Source organism: Notothenia rossii, assembly GCF_949606895.1.
Source record: "Notothenia rossii genome assembly, chromosome: 5".
Classification (NCBI taxonomy): Eukaryota; Metazoa; Chordata; class Actinopteri; order Perciformes; family Nototheniidae; genus Notothenia; species Notothenia rossii.
This window is the reverse complement of record NC_136903.1, coordinates 91,848,185-91,867,678: the sequence shown is the minus strand read 5'-3', so window position 1 is coordinate 91,867,678 and position 19,494 is coordinate 91,848,185.

Sequence of the window (19,494 nt, the reverse complement as noted above, 5' to 3'; positions counted from 1 at the left end):
TATTCCCCGGTAAATAATGATTTTATAGCTCTTTTTGATCAAAACCTGTATATTCCGTCAGGCAGCTGCCATTTTGGCCATTTTCAGTAGTCACGTGATCCGAAAAACTAGGTCGTGACGTCATCTGTGCGTTCACTTTGTAAACACACGAAAACATGGCGGAGTATTTGAGTTCGGACTCGTCAGCCGAGGAAGAAGTTCTGAGCAATGTGGAGAGATTGGATGGGGGAATTCAGCCATACAGGTTCGAGCCAAGTGGCCAGAACCGTCGGCTAATGTATTGTCAGGGCCCCAGCAAACATTTTAGAACATTTACTGATTTAGGCTAGAGAATTAAAGCAGTCTGGACAGTCTGAGAAACGTCGCCGGACAATTACAAAGACAAGATCATTCCAAAAGATCCCTATCTACAAAACTTCAAATTCAAATATTTTATTAATTAAAAGGCCAAATACAGGCAAACAATACAACCCCAATTTAGGCCTACTTGATTTTGATTACTAGTTATGTATGCATGTAGTACTACCCTTGCTAGCGATTCCCTCTCGAGTTTAGCATACTCAGCCTCGTTGTCCCTGGCCCTAGAACCACGATTTTATGGAGCCGGAAAAAACTGGGAACAAGTACCCGCTAGCCGGTACTACGCTATATGGAAAGGCCACCAAAAACTGGCCTGGCCGCTTAAGGACGCTAAAGGACGCTAAAGGACGCTAAAGGACGTTTAAACGGGGCTACCCGCTGCAGTGGAAATGCGCCATAACATACCTTACCTTTTTCTTACTCCTAGCACTACTTCTGGTCCTCCGTCGCTTCACACTTGCAGAGGGCGATTTCTCAACTGGCTGAACTGGTGTCCTGGTCGGTAATGACACCAGAAAGACCGATGGCACTGCATCCCCATTAAGTACTGGTTTGATGTTTCACCATACTCTCAGAGTAGTCGTCCGGAAACTTGAAATGTTCGCTGCATACACGCGCCTGTGGATCTTTCGGTTCGGGCCGAGCACATTTCGCTAGCCACTGCCTCCGAACTTACTTCCTACGCTTACCCGTTGGCAATAGATGGAACCGAGCATTCCGTGGATTGTTCCTATCCGAATTGTGGCAATGTTTCGCGATACAATGAGGCATATTTAAATATAATTGTTGAGAGTAACTACAGTAAACAACATGCACAAAGCACATACGTCCTCGACACCAAACGCACAGTTCAAGTCACGTCCGGTAAAATAAGTCATGTGACTCGTCAAAATGGCGCCGCCCACAGGGTTGATTTTATTTCGGTAATTAATCAGCTTAAAATCACTGATAACGTCATCGGATTAAAAAAGACTGGTCTGTTTTATCGGATGATAATTATTTAAAAATGAGTGTCATCCCTTTAAGAGCATTCCATGGAATATAACAAAAGGTGTATCTCGAGCCGGTTTCTGAAACTTACCTACCCCACCTTTAAGGACTGTGAGATGATTGGACATAGTATTTCTGATCATGGTGTTCAGTTTGTATTGTTCCTCCTCGTCTGGAGGTTATTTTTTAATGTAATGTGTTATGAACCAAAAGCAGGATTTATTGGATGGAGCTTCATCTCCCTCTGCTGATCAAAGTGTGTTTAACTTGTGTTTTAAATATTGCATGATGATTTCCTATTCATTTAATCTAATTCATATTTTACCCTAGTTACTCAATTACATAATCCCCTTAATCACATTATTGTTCTTGTCATTAATATGGTATTAAGAATAATTACATTTAAAACGCAATAAAGTTGATATATGTTTTGAACTTTCAACCATATGTTAAAGCAAAAGGATAAATATGAATGTCAGGATTATTTCTGTAAAAGAACCAAATAAAGTTTTAAGTGTTTACTGATTGTTTAGTGTAATTCAACATCTTTGAGGGATGAAATGCACAGAAATAGATGTGTAGAGGATTATGTACATATTCATTGCATAATTTATTCAAATAGTTTCACACAATCATACTAATTGGGATTCATGTGGACGAGTAAACAGGAGGTTTAGCAACTACTTCCTTGTATTTTATTTTAATTGAAACCTCATTCACCTTATGCTTCACCTGCTCTAGGGCGCTTCTGTTAGAGCGTTATTACTCTTACTTAGCATAGCTTAGCCAGCTTTATCAACCTTTACTTGCCAAAGAAAATATTTTAAAGCTTTTCAATAAACTCTGTCATTAAGTTATAACCATTTCCCAGGTTAGGGTTAGGAATATGTGATTTATTTATCCCAAAAACATATATTGGAGGTATTAAGCTGTCGTTTGGAGCTGTGAGGAACTGCTAGCAGCTAGCTAGATAGCTAGCATTCACTAGCTAGCTTGTTAGATGGGTAGATAATGTAAGCTAACTATGTAGATAGATAGAAAACGATTGCTAGTTAAATAGTTAATCAACACCAGCTAAATAGCTAACCTCACTTGTTAAATAGCTAACCACCACCAGCTAAATAACCTACCATCACTAGTTAAATAGCTAACCACCACCAGCTAAATAAATAACCCTCACTTGTTAAATAGCTAACCACCACCGGCTAAAAAACTAACCCTCACTAGTTAAATGGCTAACCGCAACCAGTTAAATAACTACCCCTCACTTGTTAAATAGCTAACCACAACCAGTTAAATAGAGCTAACCAATAGCTAAGACCACCAGCTAAATAGCTAACCCTGACCAGTGTTGGGCAAGTTACTTCCAAAATGTAATATATTACATATTACTTATTACTCTCTTTCGAAAGTAATAAGTTACATTACAATATTACTTTCTCTGAAATGTAATGAGTTACACTACTTTAGTTACTTTTTAGTTACTTTCACCAAAATAACCGCAAAAGAATAGCTAGGTATTTTAAATGCTAAAATGTATTTTAGTGCAGCTCATTATGCATCCAGTGAAGGGCAATGTGGTATAGCATAACAACTGTGTAGGCCCTTAAGGCTACTAACAACTTGTATTACAGGGCTTAGTTGAATACTCGATTCTGATTGTAAATTCTTAACATGTGACACGTTGTTAATACAGCAGTACAGACCGCTGTCAAGGACTATAATGAAGGTTAACATATTGTAAATCAAGGCAAATATTATTTAAACCATGCTCATGGTTTGAAATGGCAAACATTGAAAGGCAAAAGTATTATTAAAACCATGTAGCCTACTACATCATCAGCTTGGTCCCATCATATACGCTGGGAAGAGAGTATTTACTGTGCTTGAAAACTGGTATCACATCATTATGTGAGGTTGACTTTGTGACCTGGAGAACATTTCAGCTGCAACATCAGCTCGTTGATAATAAGCTTGGGATATGAGATATTTTTGTAGCCATTCGTGGTGAAGGCATCTGTGCTATTGTATGCATTATTTTTGACCCAACATTTCTACAGGCATGTCAGAATATGGTACTATTTTCACATGAATATTCTAGCCATTGTCTATTTTTATACCACAAGCTGCAAAATGACCGCCTTACCCCACTGTACAGGCGGGTAGTTGTTTAGATATACCTGGCACCTGCGGGCCGCAGAGGGGCGGCGTAGTTTTGGGCGACGAAGACTGCTGCTCCGGAGCCGGCGAGTCAGGCGGGAGTAAGCTAGTGTCCACAACGGAGGGTAACGTGATGTCCGCATCTGACCTGTTGCTACTGTCTGCAGTAGATGCAGTGTTGCTGGCGTTTAGTGATGGTTGGTTTAACCATTTTCGTATAAATGATTATCCACAGATCAGATGTGTGTCACTGCTGTGGAAGCACTTTGGAAATGATGCACGCGCAGCGGAGCAGGTCACGCGCACCTGACACAATGTGTTGTTTGTATTTTTCGCTACGTTCTCTTTTTTGAATGGTTGCATAACGTTCAACTTCCCCGAAGATCTCGACGCGAAGCCTGAAGGGTAAACACCAGGTTTACTAATCTACCCGCACAATTTGTCCGGTGTCGGAATGTCTCGCTATGTTAGTACATTCTTAAAAAACAAAACACCATTTAATTTCGGGTTAAAATGTGTTGTAACTGCGTTACTGAGCATTGTAACGGGTAATATATTACCCACATTTCATTAGTAATGCGTTACATTATTTCGTTACAGCAAAAAGTAATATATTACTGTAACTCCGTTACTTTTGTAACGCGTTACACCCAACACTGACCCTGACTAGTTAAATAGCTAACCACCACCAGCTAAATAGCTAACCCTCACTAGTTACATAGCTAACCACCACCAGCTAAATAAGTAACCCTCACTTGTAAAATAGCTAACCACCACCAGCTAAATAACTAACCCTCACTAGTTAAATAGATAACCACCACGAGTTAAATAAGTAACCCTCACTTGTTAAATAGCTAACCACCACAAGCTGTATAGCTAACGTTGGCCAGCTAAAAATTACATTTTATTCTTTTAAACGAACAGGGAGTAATAAACGCTGAATGTGTTGGATGTCAGCCATACTTTTAGTCTATCTACAGGGCCCAGTCGTTCAACACTTTTAATCTCAATCAGATCAGATCAGATTTTGAAATCCCATTTTCATTTTTGTCCCTGTAGTTCAAAGTAGGATCACCCTGATCCAGTGGCGAGCCGTGACTTTTATACCTAGGCCCTCTGACCCCCACCCCTTCCCTCGAGTTATTACGTCACAGCGTATACTTCAGCAGAATATCAAAACAACGGCCCGGGGTGCAAAACGCATCCATGAAAGCGACCCTCTACCACACAGAACAACACCTGTAAATAACCCTATTTGTGTTCTTTGAAATTGAAAAGGATATTGCATTGTTTTTGTTACTTTCGTTGCAGTTGTATGTCTGAAGTGTAATTTGGCATGCTTTTATTTTGAAGGCGAGTTAACGCTGTTGACAGAAAGTTGTTGTTGCTATGGAAACAAGAACAGTTTCACAGCGGGTGGAACTTGTCATAAAGTCCGCGATAATAACACCCACCCATTTAGAGGGAAGATATGATATGATGGTCAATTGTACTGTCATTTGACATTACTCTCTCGTTCAGTTACTATAGCTGGGCCCTCTGTGAATTCATAGCTGGACCGCCTGGACGTGCAACAGCTCCTCTCTTCACAGTAACTTGCAGAGACTAGCTTCTTTTATTTAACCCTTCACATTATAACATAAACTGAATAGGCAGATTCGAAGGATTTATTTCTTTGGAAATGTTATTTTAAATATAATTAAATCAAGTTATTTTTGGTAAAACTAATGAAAAATAAAACAAACAAAAAATATTAAAAAAAATATTTAAAAAAATATATTATTTTTTGTAATGGTTTTAAATATTATTTTGTAGAATATTTTAGGCCCTCACAGAGGGCCTAGAGGGCCCTGACGGCTCGCCACTGCCCTGATCCAGATTATGATTTTTCAAGATTACTAGATACTGAATATCAGTGCTTTAATCCTACTGATCGCCATCTAGTGGATATGAAAAATTATACATGGAAGACAAGAGACCACATTGCAGAGACATCTATAATGTCTAATTATATTTTTTAATTTGAAAGGTGATGAAAGATGATTGACTTTTTTTTTGTTGAAGATATTTTTACTTTAATCTAAATTACATTTGTGATTAATAATCTTTGTTGTGATACTTTTATGAACATAAACATTTATGTCATCAACATTTGGTTGAAAACTAAATAGGCCACCACAAACGTGACCAACAAATCAAAAATCAAATGTATTTCCCATGAAGGCTAAACATTTTGTATTATTTAAATTAACACACTTTGCCATCTTATTTATATTGAAACATATTTTTAAATAAATTGTACAGTACAGTTTGCTCTAGTAATCCACTGGAAATCCAGCCCTTTGGTGGGATCAAGATAATCCAGTTTTTTGGGATCAAATCCTGTGTTGTCGGTTTGAACTACCCGTTTTGAAGATTTGATCCAGATTAAAGCTTGGATTTAATTTCCTGATCTGATCTGATCGGATATCAAAGTTATCCTAATCCTGTTTTTTGGTTTTGAACTACCCAAAATCCAAATCCGATCCGACCAGATAGGGATTCAAAGTTTTGAACTACTGGGTCCAGAAGATTGTAAGGAAAAGACTCAGGACATCATCCCGGCAGAATAGAGCCACAGTGCCATTGTAATGACCAGTCACTGCCTGTAGATGGCGCTCTGCCCTTACTGCATGTTGATATGACAGAAAATACAAACCCTGCTCTGTGGAGAAGCTGCTCACTCACTGTTAGATACAATACACTGTTATGTAACATTAAGCGCTTTGGGTTACCTTGGTTGCTGATTGGCTAATGGTTACACGAGACAACACATCATTATGACATCATAAAGTGGCCAAAATCTGATCAGCTCATTTTCAGACAGGTTTTTATAGAAATGGATCAAAAAGAGAGAGAATCTTTGTTCCTGAAACTTTCAGAGTCTCTTTCCACAGAGGGGACACATGTTGATGTAGAAGAGACACGAAGAAGAGGGGACACATGTTGATGTAGAAGAGACATGGAGAATAGGGGACACATGTTGATGTAGAAGAGACATGAGGAAGAGGGGACACATGTTGATTTAGAAGAGACATGAAGAAGAGGGGACACATGTTGATTTAGAAGAGACATGAAGAAGAGGGGACACATGTTGATGTAGAAGAGACATGAAGAAGAGAAGACACATGTTGATGTAGAAGAGACATGAAGAAGAGGGGACACATGTTGATTTAGAAGAGACATGAAGAAGAGGGGACACATGTTGATGAAGAAGAGACATGAAGAAGAGGGGACACATGTTGATGTAGAAGAGACATGAAGAAGAGAAGACACATGTTGATGTAGAAGAGACATGATGAAGAGGGGACACATGTTGATGTAGAAGAGACATGAGGAAGAGGGGACACATGTTGATGTAGAAGAGACATGAAGAAGAGGGGACACATGTTGATGTAGAGGAGACATGAAGAAGAGGGGACACATGTTGATGTAGAAGAGACATGAGGAAGAGGGGACACATGTTGATGTAGAAGAGACATGGAGAAGAGGGGACACATGTTGATGTAGAAGAGACATGAGGAAGAGGGGACACATGTTGATGTAGAAGAGACATGGAGAAGAGGGGACACATGTTGATGTAGAGGAGACATGAAGAAGAGGGGACACATGTTGATGTAGAAGAGACATGAAGAAGAGGGGACACCTGTTGATGTAGAAGAGAAATGAAGAAGAGGGGACACATGTTGATGTAGAAGAGACATGAGGAAGAGGGGACACATGTTGATGTAGAAGAGACATGAGGAAGAGGGGACACATGTTGATGTAGAAGAGACATGGAGAAGAGGGGACACATGTTGATGTAGAGACATGAAGAAGAGGGGACACATGTTGATGTAGAGACATGGAGAAGAGGTGACACATGTTGATGTAGAGACATGAAGAAGAGGGGACACATGTTGATGTAGAAGAGACATGAGGAAGAGGGGACACATGTTGATGAAGAAGAGACATGAAGAAGAGGGGACACATGTTGATGTAGAAGAGACATGAAGAAGAGAAGACACATGTTGATGTAGAAGAGACACGAGGAAGAGGGGACACATGTTGATGTAGAAGAGACATGAAGAAGAGGGGACACATGTTGATGTTGAAGAGACATGAGGAAGAGGGGACACATGTTGATGTAGAGGAGACATGAAGAAGAGGGGACACATGTTGATGTAGAAGAGACATGAGGAAGAGGGGACACATGTTGATGTAGAAGAGACATTAGGAAGAGGGGACACATGTTGATGTAGAAGAGACATGAAGAAGAGGGGACACATCTTGATGAAGAAGAGACATGAGGAAGAGGGGACACATGTTGATGTAGAAGAGACATGAAGAAGAGGGGACACATGTTGATGTAGAAGAGACATGAGGAAGAGGGGACACATGTTGATGTAGAAGAGACATGAAGAAGAGGGGACACATGTTGATGTAGAAGAGACATGAAGAAGAGGAGACACATGTTGATGATGAAGAGACATGAGGAAGAGGGGACACATGTTGATGTAGAAGAGACATGAGGAAGAGGGGACACATGTTGATGTAGAAGAGACATGAAGAAGAGGGGACACATGTTGATGTAGAAGAGACATGAAGAAGAGGGGACACATGTTGATGTAGAAGAGACATGAAGAAGAGGGGACACATGTTGATGTAGAAGAGACATGAAGAAGTGGATTTTGCATAATAGGCGACCTTTAAAGAACCTGAGTGAGACCTTCTTACTGGAGAGAGGTCAGAGACCTCCAGAGGCTCTCTGCAGTCTGCACTCTGAGAGACTCAGACTCTTCTGTCTGGACCATCAGCAGCCAGTGTGTCTCGTCTGCAGAGATTCAAGAACACACACCAACCACAGATTCAGACCGTCTGCCTCCCAAATAGAAATCTGGTTGGGTTTATAGACAGGAAATGTACCTGCAGGATTATGGCTTTTGATTTGGCTTCTTCCTGATTTAATCCATGTATTGTCTTTGGATAAAGGGGTCAGCTAAAGGAAATGTAATTTAATATATAAGACATATAGCAAATAAAGATCTGAGTACTTTTCCCACCTAACAACAGGTCTGCAGTCTCGCCCCTGGATGTAAAGACACATGCAGCCAGATGTAAACGGCGTAACTCAACCCCGAAGTTAGCCAGAACAGATCCATCATCATTTGCTTCCCGCTGAGCGCTGTGTGTCCCGCCTGCTAAAGGTCAGAGCATAAGAGCCTGTTTAGTGGCTCCGAGCTGCGAATGAAAGCCGGCCTTCACACGGCTGGGAGGAAATGAGCGTGAAATGAACGTCACATTGAAATCAAAGGCCGGGAAGATAAATGAGAGAGGGGGTTGGAAATCACCTGGTGGACGTAGGGGGGGTGTGGGAGTAATTATTAGTGATTGAGCAGCTTCCCCCTCGTGTTTCATTAAGAGTCCACACACAGACTCCTCTCTGTTGCAGCCGGTTTATTTGACCATCTGAAATCTTAACAGTTAATACCTGTATATTTCCAGCATAATATTGTCTCTGGCAGAGATTGCCAGAAAAACGAATCCCCGGGAAAATAAACGGCTGCGTTTGCATGCCAGGTAACACGGGAACACGGGGTGGGGGGGGGGGGGGGGGGAGGTGGAGGTCACACAGGTGAAGGGTGGAAAAGACAGCAGGAGAACAGAGAGAGGTGAAAGGTGAGGATTAAAAAGCACAATATTACCTTTAATTCTGCTATTAGTGTGAAAGCTAATAACACTGATTGACTCTCCGTGATATTTGAGTCGTGGCTTTGGAAACCGATTTGAATCAGAGAGGAAATATTGAAGACGGGGTGAGGATGGAAATTGAGGATTTAAAGCACAAAAAGACCATTAATATATAGTGGTGATTATGTATTTTTGTAGGACGACCCAGACGTGAGCATTGCAAGGGTTCATCAGAAAAAAAAGCCGATGGGATTCCTCCATGTGATTTTGAATTATTGCAGAAAATAATCTCTGTCAGACAAACCACTTCATGATTTTTAAAGTAAAAAGCTAAGAACTTCACGTCACCACCGCTAAGCTAAAGGAGGCTAAGGTTGGGCTATAAAGGAACTACAGCACGGTCACATGACTTCACGTCACCACCGCTAAGCTAAAGGAGGCTAATGTTGGGCTATAAAGGAACTACAGCACGGTCACATGACTTCACGTCACCACCGCTAAGCTAAAGGAGGCTAATATTGGGCTATAAAGGAACTACAGCACGGTCACATGACTTCACGTCACCACCGCTAAGCTAAAGGCGGCTAATGTTGGGCTATAAAGGAACTACAGCACGGTCACATGACTTCACGTCACCACCGCTAAGCTAAAGGTGGCTAATGTTGGGCTATAAAGGAACTACAGCACGGTCACATGACTTCACGTCACCACCGCTAAGCTAAAGGAGGCTAATGTTGGGCTATAAAGGAACTACAGCACGGTCACATGACTTCACGTCACCACCGCTAAGCTAAAGGTGGCTAATGTTGGGCTATAAAGGAACTACAGCACGGTCACATGACTTCACGTCACCACCGCTAAGCTAAAGGAGGCTAATGTTGGGCTATAAAGGAACTACAGCACAGTCACATGACTTCACGTCACCACCGCTAAGCTAAAGGAGGCTAATGTTGGGCTATAAAGGAACTACAGCACGGTCACATGACTTCACGTCACCACCGCTAAGCTAAAGGAGGCTAATGTTGGGCTATAAAGGAACTACAGCACGGTCACATGACTTCACGTCACCACCGCTAAGCTAAAGGAGGCTAATGTTGGGCTATAAAGGAACTACAGCACAGTCACATGACTTCACGTCACCACCGCTAAGCTAAAGGTGGCTAATGTTGGGCTATAAAGGAACTACAGCACGGTCACATGACTTCACGTCACCACCGCTAAGCTAAAGGAGGCTAATGTTGGGCTATAAAGGAACTACAGCACGGTCACATGACTTCACGTCTCCACCGCTAAGCTAAAGGAGGCTAATGTTGGGCTATAAAGGAACTACAGCACGGTCACATGACTTCACGTCACCACCGCTAAGCTAAAGGAGGCTAATGTTGGGCTATAAAGGAACTACAGCACGGTCACATGACTTCACGTCACCACCGCTAAGCTAAAGGAGGCTAATGTTGGGTCTGAAAGTGATTATTTTCAGCAATAATCCAAAATCCAATGTTTCAGAACTTTCTACCCGATCAAAGTTTCAAACCTTTTTAGAAAGTTTAAATATTTTATGTTGTATGACTTCACTCAGGCGTGTTATCTCTACCTCTGGAAGGTCCAGTAACTTAATGGATTCTTCTTCTTTTTTTATACTTTGGAACAATTGAGATTCAGGTGGATTGGTTTTCTTCCTATTTCCAGTTTTTATGTTAAGCTAAACTAAGCTAGCAAAGGTAGCTTTCGAACTTACTGTACAAACATCAGAATGCTGTTTATCTGCACGTCTAACTCCCTGCAAGAAAGCAAATGTGCCGAAACTGCCGAACTCTACCTTTAAACGACGACCCGGCTCTTACTTAGGCAGAGAGTTTTCGTGTGCTTCACCAGAGTCCTCTCCGCTGTGAAAACACAGAAACACCTGCACACGCGCTGCCATTTTTCATCATCATGTTACTGAGCTCCGCCCGCCTGCAGCCGTTTCCACTGTGCGTCAAAGGAAAGGTGATAGGCTACAATCACCACCACCACCATAATCATCATAAAACACACATTCACACACACATGTTTACACACACACACAGTTTATCAGGAGCCAGAGTGGGGTTTTTCTTTTCCCCCGGGCTGGCGGGGAGGAGGAGAGCGAAAAGTCAACATTTCCAGGGTGAAGCTAAATGTCGGAGCTGCAGCCGCTCCGACCGCAGGAACGTTAAGAAAACACCTGTGGCTCAGGTGGAAAAGCGAGGCCTCTCGGGCGCAGAGAAGGAGCTCTTTCTCTCACGATCAAGCCTCTCAGCACATGGCCACTTGACACAGCTTGAGAGGGAAAGCTGTGATTCACTGCAGAGTCGGGACAGACCTTGAACCCTCTGATGTCGAATTAAGAAGAAAAACAAAGAGCAACAATCAATAGGCGTTCTTAATGAGCTGTGGCAGATTAAAACATGACAACATTTTAAACACACTTTCATTTAAACATTTATAAAACATTTAAAAAATAACATTTCACAAAAACAAATAAAGAAATGTGAAATGAAAAAATGTAAAAACATTTCACCCCATAAAATATAAACAAAATTCAAACAACAACATTTCACACATAAAAATAAGCACGACATTTTACTAATATTTTTTTAAATAACACACTTTTTTTAATTTCTCAAAACACTTTTTTTTTCTCACATTAAACAGTAACATAACACATCATCTTCCCAAAACATTAAATATAAATATATAACATTTTTCGAAACATTTATAAAAAAAATTGAAGACACAACAAATTCTAAATAACAACCTTCACAAGAATATAAAAACCTGAAATGTTTTCAAAACATAAAAAAATCGAAAACAAAGTAAAAAGAAAAGTAAAATATTTCAACATTTCACCAAAAGAACACAATTCAGCGAAAAACATTTGTATTCAAGGATCAAAATGTCACCAAAAATGTCAAAACATACACATTAAAAAAAAACAAAAACATTTAATGAAACATTTAAAAAAAAAAAATCTTGAAACTTTTGTAAAATCACTTCATTCATTATCATATCATTGATTGATGTTACTTGACCCTCACTCTGTTGTTAGTGTTTTTTTAGATTACATTTTTCTAAAATGGTTTATTTTGTTTCTTATTTATACTGTATTAGCACCATTTAATGTTAATGACTGGAAAATGGTTCCTTAGACGTTTGTAAATCAATAGCGGCTTTCACACCAAGTACTCAGCCGGTACTTGTCCCCGGTACTTAGTCCCCGGTACTTATTCCCCCTGTACTCTTTAGCCCCTGGAACTGTCCTAGTAGATCGCGTTCACACCGTAATAAGTCCGTTTTGTGCTGGGCTAATAATGCGAGCAAATAAAAAAGCGGCCTCACAAAATAGAGGCCTTTAATTTCTGATTGTGTTGGCTAAGAAAACCAAGACTGATAATTATTGTCATAATGTGATTTTTTAATCAATAAAGGTAGCTCCGGATATTTTATTATATTTCTGAAGTATTTCCAATCACATCAAACAAACTTCAACCAAGTTTATGTGCGTCTGCATGGCATCGGCTTTGAACTTAAACATTTCTTCTCAAGAAGTCTCTGGGAATATCTTTGGTCAGAGAAACTCTGTCCGACACACAGATCAGACACATCCCAGGAAACAATGTAAATACAATAACCTTCATAACAACAATAAAGAAATGCGCTGACATGAATGCAGTTGTTCTGATTTTACGTTTGTTTCTCTCTGTGTTTTTATTTTATTTTGTTTCCAGCGCTGCCTGAGTAAAGCCACCCTGTTCCACGTATCCAAACTGCCTCAGTTTCCATGCTCAGTCTCAGTCCTGGTCCTCCTCGTCCTCGTCCTCCTCCTCGTCCTCCTCCTCCTCTTCATGCATGTTCTCAATTTGTTCCACGAGGAGGCCCTGGTCCAGATTATCCTAAAAGGAACTGGAAGACCATCCAGTCTCACAGCATTTCGTGATAGAGTCACGAAATGTAATCTATTGATTCGTGTTCACCAACACGATTTTCCCCTTTTTTTCGTGTCACACAGAACGATTTTAAAAGCAATGTATTTCTATTGGTAGGTTTCGTGCCTGCACCAAATAATAACAAATTAGAAGGAAAAAAAGATTTAAAAAATACAGATTTCAGTATTCTGAGGTTCTGAGCCCCATTTATTTTCCTGACAGACGACAAAAAACGTCAGACATGGCTTGATATTGAGTAAGAAGATGTTTTTATGAACCCCACAGCTTCCGGTCTTCCAAGACCCGAACGGACAAAAAGACGCAGGCACGAAACATACCAATAGAAATACATTGCTTTAAAAATCGTTCTGTGTGGCACGAAAAAAAGGGGAAATCGTGATGGTGAACACGAATCAATAGATTAAATATCGGGACTATAACACGAAATGCCGTGAGAGTGGGTTGGGTGGGACGGGATGGAAACAGCAGCTCGCTGGCGTTCAGTTTAAACTCCATTTCTATATCCTTTATAAAATAGTTTCATCGTTCTATTTTTGATCTTCTCTTAAAACTCCTCTTCTCGTAAACAACTTATGTCTTCAAGTTGTTTACGTTTGCACCACCATACACCAAGGTTCAAGGTTCAAGGCTTTTATTGTCATTCGTACATAGCTACAGTGTAGTTATGACGATGAAACTCTTAGGTCGAAGGCTCCTCCAATAGTGCAACACAATAAAACAGAAAAACAGAACAAAGTAGTGCAGGTAAATACAAAAAGAAAAAAAGTCAAATAGTGCAATAAGAGCCTATATACAAGTGATTGGAATATGATAGTGTAGCGACCCTGTATAGGAGGCTGAGGGTGTCACTCAGGTATCCCCCGTCTCTTGGCCAATCACAGAGCTGCACAGGATGCTGGTCTAGTGCGGTCCTGTGGTTGGGGGAGCGGACGGGGGAGGGCGGGGAGGTTGTGACGTAGACACGGGTATATATAGGTGTGTGTGTGGGAGTTATAGTTGTGTAAGGTGGAAACCCCAAGCTGTACCTGTTCCTGAATCTGTGATCCTAAGAAATAAGAGTTATTAAAGCCTAATAAAAGCCTGTTTCCGACTCCATCTGTGAATGTTACAATATATTAGATAAATAATTTCTAAGTAGCAGCCAGATGAATGATATGGGTATTCGTTGTATGAGTGAACGTAGCTGGCAATAAACTCGATTCTGATTCTGACTACAGAGGCCCGTGAAAAAAACACAAGTCAGAGAGCTGGGCACAATGAAAGATTTAAGAACTCAAAACGTTTCCAAGTGGGGGGCTCATTTCATGTTGAATACCCGCAGAAAAGAGAGAAATCACGGACGATATGGAAGAAGCAGTGGTAGGAGAAGTATTCAGGCCCTTTACTGAAGTCAAAGGACTCCTAATGAAGTAATGTACTGTAAGTACTTTACTGTAGTTAAAACAAATATGCAAGTATGCAACATGTTATTGTACGTGCTACAGGTGGAGCTACTTTTAACAACTTTCATGTGACCGTGCTGTAGTTCCTTTATAGCCCAACATTAGCCTCCTTTAGCTTAGCGGTGGTGACGTGAAGTCATGTGACCGTGCTGTAGTTCCTTTATAGCCCAACATTAGCCTCCTTTAGCTTAGCGGTGGTGACGTGAAGTCATGTGACCGTGCTGTAGTTCCTTTATAGCCCAACATTAGCCTCCTTTAGCTTAGCGGTGGTGACGTGAAGTCATGTGACCGTGCTGTAGTTCCTTTAAAGCCCAACATTAGCCTCCTTTAGCTTAGCGGTGGTGACGTGAAGTCATGTGACCGTGCTGTATTTCCTTTATAGCCCAACATTAGCTTTTTACATCAGAAATCATAAAGTGGTGTTAATATGTGGAGATTATCCTGCTGGACCAAATGTTGGTTTGACACAGAGATTATTTTCTGCAATAATCCAAAATCACATAGAGAAATTCCATTGAACCGGGGAGATGCTGCCTTCAGGGTCAGCCTTCAAAAATACGTCATCCCTGCACCACTGTATCAATAAATCAATTAAACTGCCAGTGGAAGATGTCTGTACATGAGCAAATATCAGAAACATATAAATGTATTTAAACACATTCACACCCGTTAACCAAAACTAATTATAGTGCAACCATTATATTAGCGGATAATGTGACTAATATTTCCAATTATAAAATACAGGACTGAAATCGGCCCACCAACACATCTGTCCAGCCTAACCGTGAATATTCTATATTTCCTTCCTGTCATCTAAACACGCTCTCTTTCCCCTACGCTGAGATGTTTTTATAAACACAGCAGCAGATTTCCACAGCGACAACAGGACGCGTCTCCAAGCACCGGCTCATCGTTATGGAAGCAGGGTGACTGGGAACAAATTGACTCTTTATTTTATTGGTCTAACCTCACGGCAGACGCTGTCTCGCTGTGCGGTTTTACCAGCGTCTCTCACCCCTGTCTGTCTAAATATCAGCAGCCTCCACACCCGCCTTCCTCTCTGAGTTATTACTGTCAATGCATGGCAGACAGAGAGAGTTAACCATTTATTGACTTTTTACTTAAAGAGGCCCTATTCTGCTCATTTTCAGGGGTATATCAGTATGTAGTGTCTCTACTTTAAAGAGTCCTCTCCTGCTGATGTTCAGGTGTATATCAGTATGTAGTGTCTCTACTTTAAAGAGTCCTCTCCTGCTGATGTTCAGGTGTATATCAGTATGTAGTGTCTCTACTTTAAAGAGTCCTCTCCTGCTGATGTTCAGGTGTATATCAGTATGTAGTGTCTCTACTTTAAAGAGTCCTCTCCTGCTGATGTTCAGGTGTATATCAGTATGTAGTGTCTCTACTTTAAAGAGTTCTCTCCTGCTGATGTTCAGGTGTATATCAGTATGTAGTGTCTCTACTTTAAAGAGTCCTCTCCTGCTGATGGTCAGGTGTATATCAGTATGTAGTGTCTCTACTTTAAAGAGTCCTCTCCTGCTGATGTTCAGGTGTATATCAGTATGTAGCGTCTCTACTTTAAAGAGTCCTCTCCTGCTGATGTTCAGGTGTATATCAGTATGTAGGGTCTCTACTTTAAAGAGTCCTCTCCTGCTGATGTTCAGGTGTATATCAGTATGTAGTGTCTCTACTTTAAAGAGTCCTCTCCTGCTGATGTTCAGGTGTATATCAGTATGTAGTGTCTCTACTTTAAAGAGTTCTCTCCTGCTGATGTTCAGGTGTATATCAGTATGTAGTGTCTCTACTTTAAAGAGTCCTCTCCTGCTGATGGTCAGGTGTATATCAGTATGTAGTGTCTCTACTTTAAAGAGTCCTCTCCTGCTGATGTTCAGGTGTATATCAGTATGTAGTGTCTCTACTTTAAAGAGTTCTCTCCTGCTGATGTTCAGGTGTATATCAGTATGTAGTGTCTCTACTTTAAAGAGTCCTCTCCTGCTGATGGTCAGGTGTATATCAGTATGTAGTGTCTCTACTTTAAAGAGTCCTCTACTGCTGATGTTCAGGTGTATATCAGTATGTAGTGTCTCTACTTGGTCATGTCTCCATACTTTATTGTTAGAAAAACTCTTCTTCTCATACAGCCTGTGCTGCAGCACCTCTCGGTCTGTCTGAAACCAGAGCCCAGTCTGCTAACCCTAACCCTGGCAATAATCCTCCCAACTATCTGTTCGTCCCCAACTCAGTCCGATCTGAGGTGCTTCAATGGTCCCATTGCTCTAGCTTGGAAAACCATCCCAGGAGTTTGTCCGCCTGTACCATCTGTTCCCAGAACAAGGCTGACTCGCTCCAGCCACTTCCTGTTCCATGTTGACCCTCGTCCCACATCACTCTGGACTTCGATACTGGCCTACCACTATCTCAAAGTAAAACCATCATAGTTACGGTTGGCGATCGTTTCTCTAAATCTGACCTTTTCTTTGCCCAGCCATTATTTATCTAATGTGTCATATTCCATTTACTTGTAAATAGACTTTTCTTGCACTAATTGTATTTACTTGCACATCTCAAAACATTATCTTGCACTATTTTATCTGTTTTATTTGTTCTATGTCCTATATAACTTTTTAGCCATGCCTCATTTCGCTCTATATGCTCTTTCCAGCCCTGTTTTTGCAGGGGGGTGATTCTGTGAGCTGCAGCTGACCACGCCCCCTGTAGCTGACCACGCCCCCCAGCAGGAGAGGGGAGCGTGCTTTGAGATCAGCTGCTAGGCTGCAGCGGGGAGAAGAGGGGGAGAAAAAGAGATCTCCTTTCTCCGTGTATTATTATTATATTATTATATAGAGTCATTATGTATTTGCTTTAAAGCTCAATAAATAACAAAGAAGACCTTTGACCGGCACTTTTCTAATTTTGTCCGGAAGATTTAAACTTTAACGGACATGTTGACCGGCGAAAAAAAATCTAACTGAAACTCTGCGGCACGGTCCCCTCATTCCTTGGAAGAGGCGGAGAGGTGGGTGTTTGTCATCTGCTGGTGGATTACCGGAGAGAATTACAGCGCTTGCCTCGACGGGGAGGGATTGCATTGATTTACAGCAGCAGGAGCAAACGCTTGCCTCGGGGAGGAAGAAAAAGAGTCACAGCGGAGAATAAACAGAAGGGAAACCATGACAACCATGCGCGGGAAGTCTTCTTCGCCGCTTTTGTGGCAGACTACAGCGCCACTTACAGGCCTGGCATATGTACTACAGCGTCTCCAGCGCTTTCGAGCGGCAATGGCCGGCCGTGGCCCAACCTCTCATTCCCCTGATAGGTGGAGAATTGACCACTAAGCGGAGCACCACTTCTGTGACGTAGAGAATAATTCAAATCTGGATCAGTCTGTATCAGATCCGTTGCAGCCCCGTTTTTAGAGATTTGGGTATGAAGGAAAATAGAGAGGGTTGTGTTTTCTGACACTTGGTGAGTTCCCTGGAACACCGGGGACACATGTTCATGTAGAAAATACGTACAAAAGTGCATTTTGCATGATAGGTCCCCTTTAAAGCGGACAAAAGGCACTGGAGAACACTTATTCATTAACACCCTTTAATGAAGCAAACTAATGCCTTAACTCACTCAAACACAGTCGTTTACTTATTTCGGTGAAACGAATGTGCGTAGAGTTTTAAAGGATGCGGATAGTCTCACCTTGTTTATGGCGCATTGCGTTTTAAAGATCTATTCTCACCCACCATCTTTGTTTGTGACGTAAAGAGTGTGATGTTGCGTTCACACCGGACGCGATGCGAATATTCGCTTCGCTCTAATCGCTCAAGTTTCACTGCGGCTTGCAGTTTGTTTTATCGCGTCATTCAAAACAGACATACCGTTGACGCGCCGCTGGCTCGGGAGCTACAACAAAATGAACATATTTGACCATGATTAAATTGTAATACACGTTTCTAAATGATGCCGACGTAACAACATACTGATACCGGTTAGTAAAAACCATGAATTAATGCTTTGACAAGTCTGCAGACAAGACGGCAGGCGAGACACCTTTTATAATGCGTGTTTTCTGAATGGAGATCAGCTAAGCTAACGCAGTATATGCTCCGACCGTCCACACTCAGAACAACGGCCTACAGACATAAATAAACCAGCGACTGTATTCTCCATGACACAGACAGTCTGTGGTTTGTACTTGTTTAACTTCTGTCCAGTTTCTGAACAGATATGAGGAGCTGTGATCTCTGTGTGCTAACAGCTAATGGCTGATGTTTTCTGGTTGAACGTCAGTGACGGCAGGCTGAGATCCTCACCTCTGATTGGCTGCCGCGAGAACGCGTCACGTGAATTTGACGCTCGAGTTGAAAAAATTGAACTCTCGTGTTTGACGCGGCCCCCTTCAATCACCTCAATCGCGTGATTCGCGCCGCGTCCACCGCTTCATGCGCCGTAGGAGCGAATTCGCGTCTGATCGTGTCTCTGCATTGACTTTACATGGAATCGCGCCGCCCCCAAACGTCGCATAGCGTCCAGTGTGAACGCAACATCATCATCATCAGAAGCGCCTCGGTGCAGGGCTCCTCTAAAATTAGGATGAATCCTATTTTTGATGCTGCGCAGCCATAACGCAAGGTCGGGCAGAAGTGGAGCCTAGCATATATGTATACACAAACACAAACTGATTTTGCAGACCCTATCCCTCCGTAGTCTTCAAGTAGGAGGAGAAATGCCAGCGTTCTCCTCTGGTTTACAGGCTCTGTGTAAATTATATATATAGAATCATTTTGATGATGAATGCATTTTTTTACCACTAAAATACAGAAACACATCTTTGATTCATGTCGTTTATAACTGGACTATTAACATTATCA